We start from the raw sequence: 8964 nt of genomic DNA on the forward strand, positions 1-8964 counted from the left end.
CCTGGGTTTGCACCCTTATCAGAAAATATTTCAAGGATTTCCCATGACATCGCTAGGGTTTACGGTCAAGTCGCCCGAAAGTCATCTCGCCCGAAGTCATGTCGTCCGAAATCAGAGACATGTTGCCCGAAATTCATAGTCATGTCGCCCTAAATCCTAAGTCATGTAGCCCGAGATTTTATCGAGTGTTTAAACTTGAAGAAAAGTAACATGCACCTTAATTTTTGGAGTATTTCTGTGCAAAAATTTTCCAATTTGCTCAAATCTTTAATTTTCTGTGCCCAGTCAAAATACGGAAAATTGGCCGCCATCTTGCCCCACGACCGAGTTTAAAGAGGAATAGCTCTAGCGGGTAATGTGACGTCAAATCGAGAACCCGAAAGTCTGCATTTCACACATTTTCACTTGTTTGGGAAGGTTGTCGTCGATATTGTCCGAAATATGCCGACTAGGTGTGTTGCATGAGGAATGTATGAAGCGCGATACTCTCTTGCAAATTTCGCACGTTGCTACATCCTTCTACAACACACTTCTACAACACATTACAACACACGGCCGATTTTCCGTATTTTGACTGGGCACAGAAAATTAAAGATTTGAGCAAATAAAAAAATTTTTGCACAGAAATACTCCAAAAAATACACTTGTTTCGTTAAGCGAAAAAATTTGGGTTTAGGTGCACTTTAAGTAAATGGCAAGGAATAACCTCGTAAAATGTTGGCTCGTGAAACTCAGCTTGTTCGTTTCACTGTCGTTTGATACCACGGAGATAGTAATCCTAAAAACAAAACACGAAGACGAAAAAAAAACTTGTAATATCAGTTACAGTATGGTTCTCACTGTTGTTGTTTTATATGTGGAAGCATTCTGTTTCGAACAAAGGTTCACATCACTACGATTGGAATTGATTGGAAAACGCCGCCATCTTGAATGCAGCGCGTACTCAAGAATCATCACATGGTTGCCAAGCAAGATTGTGACGTTGCGATAAATTCAAACTAAGACAACTTGATGTATTTTTCTGATATGTGTGAAAAATTCTGATAATTTCAACTTTGCTCATATATTGAAATTAGAAAGAATTAGAGACTTATCTCCGTTCGGTAAAAGCATGGCCGGGAGCTTTCCGCGTCCATTAAATTCGCTTGTTGGGCTGACTAGCTGAGGGCTGAACACCACGAAAAGGACACCGGCTACGAAAATGCCGGCCAAACTTTCCACAGGTAAAACAGGATTCTCGCAGAGCGGACGAGCTTCTAGGCCAGGTAGTAGAGGAAGTATTCTGCAAGGCAATGGCGGGAAATGTTGGAGTTTGGAGAAAAGGGCTAGGAGAATGGACAACCGTAGGGCTGTTGAAGGGAACGAACGAAAGCGTTGGATATGGGGACCTCGGGGAAATAAAAGCTGTTTTCCTCTCTGAGTGAGTTCGACGAAACTTTTGATACACTCTTGCCTCGGTGTGTCTTATGCGTTTGTCGTTGTCGCTGTTGTCGGTAATATCTCTGTGCTCTTATCCATTAACCACTTTCCAACCTTCTTCTGAGGAATCGGCGATTAAGAAAAGCTTATTCCTATGAGCGAGCTTTTTCTCACCTTCTTTAAGTTCTTCAACAGCCTTTTCAACTTGTGGCGGTGTAGATTGGAGAAATGAAGAGGCCGACTGGACGTGATCAAGGACTTGAGTATTCACCTCAAACTGTTTCTCATTACTTTTCTTCTTAATTTCGGTGCTGATGAAGTGGTGGATTTGAGTCTTTTTATCGCTGATTCGTGCTCTTCAGACAATTCTCTCTTGAGGGATGCAAAACCGTCGCGAAGCTCCTCCTTTAGATCGGATAAGGTTTTGGCGAGATCAATTTCAGGATCGGACGGCATTTTAACGTAAAACTAGAAAAGTTCCAGAGCTGAGATGAATACATTACAAATGTCAAACCTTAAATATGCTATACAACAAAATACTCAGTTAACGCCATAGCGGCCCACATGCTAACATACCCATGGAAAAATATTTACATTCTTTGTCACTGCCACTTACAGTTTAGTTCCGCCGAATTTAAATACATTACTTTTGACCTGTCGTTCTCCTTCCTTAAAGGAGACTGGACGTAGTGAGAAGAAATCGTTATCATAATTTGACTAAGAGGTGATGTAGTTTTTCAGACATTCTGATGAGGATGGGTTGGTTCCCAGTATCCTTTGCGTGGTGGTGGTAAAGTGGACGTTCAACTCATCAGGATCAGCAACGATAGGCTTGGGGCTAGGATTAAGAATACGGTGAATCGTGCGCCAAAGCTCCTTTGATTTTTTCGACGAAAGTGCCTTTTTATAGAACGTACGTTTTGCCTGCTTGACCTTTGTGCTGAGTAAATTTCTTATGCCTCTAAACGTTTTCTAAATATCCTCTGACTTAGTTTGATGGGCTTTATATCGAAGGTCGTTCCTCTACATTTGAAGTTGTTGAATATCATTTAATTTTAACCACGGCGCAAGAGGGCGTGTGACTCTAATTTTCTTCAAAGGAGAGTGTCTGTCAAGGCATGAAGTAAATATATTGAATTAAGTAAGTCGAGCTTTTCATCGATGTCGTCTATACTGTAGATGAGGCTTTAGGATAGTTTTGAAAAATTCTCAATAAATTTTCGTTCGTCAAATTCCTTTTCATTACTGATGAACTTGAAGCGTGGTTGAAAACGTTTCACACGAACATTCATACAGACGTATGGGGCGTTGTGATCACTCACAGTTGGACAAGGAAGAACATTGTTGTAGGCTATCCTGTTTGGTTCATTGGATATTATATGGTCAATCGGCGTACTTGATTTTGACGTAACGCGGGTAGGTACCTAAACATACTGGTGAAGATTATAAGAATCTAACATGTTCTTACACTGGACAACTCTTGCTGAGTGACGATCAAGCAGATCGATGTTGAAATCCCCCATGATTAGTAAAGCATCATTCCATTCAGGTGTCATGTGGGCGAGGAAATTTTCAAATCGCTCCATCCATGTATTGTAGTCAAGAATGCGTTCTGTTCGATAAATGGTGCCAAGTAATAATTTACTGTGTTTTGTTGCGACCCGGTATCTCTAACTACAAATGTTCAAGTTGGAGTTCCTTTCAATATCACTTCTTCTTTTATACTTGATGTGATCTTTTATACAAACACCTACACCATCCCCTCTAATTGCATCGCGGTTACGGAATAGATGGTTGTAACCGGGAGTGGTGACATACTTTACTAGGTGTGGGTTATTTTTTAGCCATGTTTCACTCATGGTCGTGCTCATGAGCATGATATCTAAGGGGTTCTCCAACATTGTTGCCTGAAATTCATCAAAAGTTGATACCATGCTTTGTGTGTTCAAATGGGCAATACTCAGTTGGTTACCTCTGGATAGAAGAACTTGAAGAGGGACATCGGCATCAGTTACTACATTAATCGAGTCGCGAGCTTGTGAAAATGGAAGTTTGTCATGGAATCATCTTGACTGCATTTTGCGAGTGGAAGTTTTGTCATGGAATCATCTTGACTGCATTTTGCGAATGGAAGTTTTGTCATGGAATCATCTTGACTGCATTTTGCGAGTGGGAACGAGCGAGAGCCCGGTGAATGAACATTTTAAGCACGTAAACTCATGGGGATTCTGGCTCATCAGCCTTATTTCTAACAAGCGGTTGGGAAGTTGCCTTGAGTGGTCTTGGGATATTTTCAGGGGCAACTGTGACGGTTAAGCTTGTCAAGATAGGTAGGTTTGAAAATCAGAATGAAGGTATTGCGGTAAACGTGTTCAGTCATGAAGGTGAAGTCACCCTCTTAGGATCAGTGATAAAAATAGAATACCGGGAGCGACCCGAAGGGTTATCGACCTTATCTTAGGACAAAGGCAATCCAAGGGTGGTGAAATGAAGTACCACTGCCTGATTAAAAGTGTGATTAGGCTGTTATTAATGCAAGTTTCTAATCACATGGAATCAAAAGAATATTGTCTCATGTGTCTTAATCACAGCTTGTACTCTTTGAGGAGTGTTGCACAAAAAATTAGCAGTCAAGATCGAGATGCCAGCAAAAGGAAGTTTAATCAGAATCAAAAGTCATGATCGCTCAATACGAGTGTCCTTTTTTGTTTATGCTGACTTTGAATCCTTCAATTCACATAACCGATTGACACCTGTGAGCCGAGGAGTTATTCATAAGGAAATCGACTTAGCAAAGAAGATGATCCTCACTCATGAGGATAAGTAAATGTTCAGTGCAGCAAAGCACTGTTGGATATGTGGGAAGACTTTCCAGATCGCCTCTGATAAAGTAAAAGACCACTGCCATTTCACAGGGAAACATAGGGAAGCAGCTCACCGCAAATGCAACCTACAATTCAAAACGCTGAAGTTCATTCCTGTTATCTTTCACGACTTGGTTGGTTATAGCTCTCACCTATTCGTTAAGAATCTTTGCAAGACTGAAGGAACTTTAAATGCATTTCCAATGACGAGGAGAAGTACACCAGTTTTAGCGAAGATGTCGTTTTTGGCTCTTCCATCAACAAAGAAGGTAGAGAAATTGGCATCAAGAGTAATCTTCGCTTTATCGATAGCTTCAAGTTCATGGCCTCTTCCCTCGATAAAGTTGTTATTAATTTCAGTCTTGATAAGCTGAGGGAAACTGAGAAGGTATTAAGAAGGAAATCAATTTGGTCTCCAGGAAAGGTGTGTACCCATCTGATTACATGAACAGCATTGCAGTTCCATGAAACAGAGCTAATAACAAAAGAAGCGTTCTTCTCACAGCTGAATGACTGTGACATATTTGATGAAGATTATGAGCACGCAAATGTCTAGAATGAGTTCAAAATGAAGATAATAAATAATTATCATAACCTGCACCTCAAATCAGACGTTGGCCTGCTTGCAGAGGTGTTCGAAGAGTTAAAAAAGAGTCTGTATTGAGAATTACAATCTCGACCCCTCCTGGTTTTACACTGCCCCTGGATCGGCTTGGAATGCCGCATTAAAGGTGACAAACGTTGAGCAAAAGGTTTCAAGTTGATGACTGACTGGGACAACTGGAGAAGTATTCCCTGCATTCTTGAAGTTCATCTTGATTATTCAAAAGAGCTTCATGACTTGCATAACGACCACCCACTTGCTTCGCAGAGGCTTGTGATCATTAAAGTGAATGATAAGGAGAAGTATGTCACTCATCACAAGAACCTCAAACAATATTTGGACCTTGCATTGAAGATCAATAAGACTCACAGAGAAATAGGCTTCAGGGAAGAACCTTAGCTAAAGAAAGACATCGAGCTCATCGTAGACTTGCGTGCAAACTCGAAGAATGAATTCGAAAAGGATTTCTTCAATTTCATGAGCAACTCTATCTTTGGAAAAACTGTGGAGAACAGCAGGAGTCAGATAGATGTGAGATTAGTCAACAACCGGAAGAAAGTACTGAAACTTGCAGGAAAACCAAACTTTAAGCATTGCACAATATTTGATGAAATCTCCTTGCAATCCACATGAAAATGACAAAACTTGTATTTGATAAGCCGATCTGTTGTGGAATGAGCATCCCTGATATCAGCAAGACACTGATGTATGACTTCCACTGTAACTAAATTAAAGAGAATCACAGAGATCGTGCAAAGCTTCTATTCACAGACACTGACAGTCTCGTGTATGAGATTGAAACTGAAGACTTCTTCAATAATATAAGCAATCAACTAACCAAAAGATCTCGTGTTAGAGATCTCAACTGACTGTAACAAGTAGGTTGTGGGTATGATGAAAGATTAAGCGCTGGTGGAAAGACCATTGAAGAGTTTGTCTGATCGAGAGCAAAGCTCTACAGCTACAAGATTCTTGAGCGAAAAGTGTAATACAGAAGAAGTGTAATACAGAAATCTGTAATACAGAAGAACATAACTCATAACGACTATAGGGAGTGATAATTCAGCCGAAACATGCGAAAGAGGAAGACGAATGTAATCAGATCAAGCATGAAATACTCACCGAAACCATCAACAAGATAGCTTTGAGTGCTAATGATGATAAGAGAGTAACAGTGGAGCTCGCACCGCGCGCAGCGTAGCCCCATAATTATACAAAATAGTAGTAACCCATAAAGCCGAAAAACTTGGACTTATGACCGTACTGGCGTCCGTACAAGGTGCTAATTTTAGCATGCGCGTTCAAATGTACCGCTGGCACGCCAACGCCACGCCTTTAGTCTTGTTCAGTGGGCGTTTGAGCACAACGCGTGCGCTACACTTGTACATAGCGGAGGAGATTCTCGGTTCGAAATGAATTTAGTGGATGGTACGTTAAGCATTTCGTTGACGAGACGTGCGAGAAAAAAACACGAGCTCCGCTTTTAGGCTTGGCTAAATCTATATATTCAGAGAAGAGAAGAAATCAACTTGTGCTCATGGCCACTATAAAAAAATGAATCCATTGAATGCATTAATAGTCGGACCAAAAAATTCAGGAAAGACGGACACTTAGTCATTCTGTTCTGTGAGCAATAAATTCATTTAAAAGCGGTTACATTGTCCTGATTTGTCCAACATTCATCCACAACAGGACGGATGATAATTTCGGAAATTCGGATAAGGCCTTAATTGTCTTGATTCCACTTCGAGACAAGATTGATTATTGGCTCAAGATTATTAGTTCTGTGTATAAAGGAACTAATAATCTTGATCATTAGCGATGATTGTGCTGCTTCGAGAGATGTGAAACCAAGGACGAATGACCCCGTGAAATTAGCATTCAGCGCAAGACATAAGGGAATCAGTGCTTGGGTCCTCGCATAGCAGATGACAATTATCGAAAAACCATTCAGAGAGAACATCACTGCTTTAGTTTTTTCTAATCATCTCCGGCTAAGGATATGAAGATTATATTTGATGATTATGCAGGTGATTTGATGAAAGATAAGCAGATGGCATGGAATTAATAGCAGAGCTAAAGATAGCAAGATATTCACATCTCATATTCTCACCTCGCCATACATTCAGTATAAGTTTTATTATTTAACATATAAAATAGATATGAATGAACAAGAAGCAGTCAAAGATGTTATGAGAATTTTCGAAGCTGAACCCACAAGTGTTTCAGATCATTGAGAGCATCTCGCTGTTCTCGATGCAAGAGGTAAAGCGAAGGAAATGACTGGTGTATCTTTCACCTAGGATCAAGTCAAGAAACTTACTGAACAAGATGTTGAGAAGTGCTTGAGGAGATATGAAGCTTCATTGTCTTCAAAAACTTGCGACACAATGGCTGATAAATTTCTTCATCTTTCAAGTAAAGCATTGACTTATTTTCTTCCTGTCGATGAAGGAAAACTTTTGAAGGACTTGAACGATAACTTCATGGTAAAGAGAGAACTCGGAATGATTTCAGATGGATTGAGTCTGAAGTATGGAGAGTACATGGCAATCGCTCTTCTCACTGTCAAAAATGTTGAAGTGCCCTTCGAGTCGCCTTCGGTCAATGATAAGGAAATTGATAGTATTTGTAAAGAAACTGATTATGTAGTTGATAAGAACTTGAATGAGAAACTGAATGAGGACTTGATCGAGTACTTGAGAAGAACCTTATAAGAACTTGAGTACTTAATAAGAGTTTGAATAAGAACTTGAATAAAAAAATTATGTAGCAATAAAATAAAATGGATGGCAATGAACCTAATACGGAAGAAGCACCAGCTCAACAGGTGACTTTAACTGGTGAAGATAAGGCGAAACCGAATAAAGACCCAGGGTGTGTCGTAGCTGACAAAAAAACTTCCTGAACACAGCAAAGAGTGAGAGAAGAAAAGAAGAAGAAAGGAAGTTTAAAGCAATGTAAATTACAACAAAAACCAAAACCAGAACCATTATCATTATTATCACCCACTCAAACTCTTTTAGTAGCAAGTGCTCACTGGCTGGACTGTACTATAAAAGGAAAGAGTTGATGGCTTTCGATAATGAACCACAACCCAAACCACAGGCTGAACCAACACAAACACCAATTCCTTTTAAAGTAAAACCAATAGATTGATTTTGTTCTGCTTAACAAATAAAGGTCTGATTACCTACTTGTGAAAATTTTGGCTGGTCAGCTACAATGATTGGTTTGGCCGCCGGAATGGGTTGCAAAGAAAGTTGTTAAGGAACGACTTCTGATCTGGGTTGAAATCTCATGAACTACGTTAAGTTTACTGTTGCGATCGCTGCATCAATCGCAACAGAAAGATATCTTGAAGAACGAAAGATTTTATCATGTTTAAAATGTTCCGATTTACAATGAATGCCATTAATTTCGCCGCAGTCTGCATAATAATTGAGACTGTCTTTAATACTCTATATCAAAGTGATGGAAGAAAAACGCAGTCAAAAATTTGATGATTAACACTTGTCAGCGATTCTTGAAAATAATGGTGACGATAAATAAAATGGCAAGTATAGCAATAATGATTTGAGGAGCGCTCATCAATGCAACTGCATTTGTTGGTGGAAGCTATCTCGTAAAGTACTTGAGTGGAGATGAAAATAGTGCTGAAGAAAATTAGAAGATACACGATCTTGCTGTGGAGAAGTACTAGGCGGCCTATGAGAAACATCAAGATAATCGAACAAAGCTTCTCGAGCATGAATCTTTTGAATATTCAGAATGGCTGCTCAGCGGATGTTCTACAAAAAAGTTTCGGATTGTGATTGTTTATTGGCCCCCTTCTTCAGATGATCATCCTGTCACAGTTACGACTTTTTGTGCGGAGTTCGCCCAGTATATGGAGTCCATTCTTCCGTCGAAGGAGCAACTCTTAATAGTTGGTGACATGAATATTCATGTGGATGATCCATGCGATGTAGATGCACGGAATTTTCTAGATCTTTTGGACTCTCTCGGTTTACAGCAACATGTGAAAGGTCTTACGCACGTTCATGGCCATACTTTAGATCTCAAAATCACCTGTTA

This window comes from Stylophora pistillata, chromosome 5 (genome assembly GCF_964205215.1).
Source record: "Stylophora pistillata chromosome 5, jaStyPist1.2, whole genome shotgun sequence".
NCBI lineage: Eukaryota > Metazoa > Cnidaria > Anthozoa > Scleractinia > Pocilloporidae > Stylophora > Stylophora pistillata.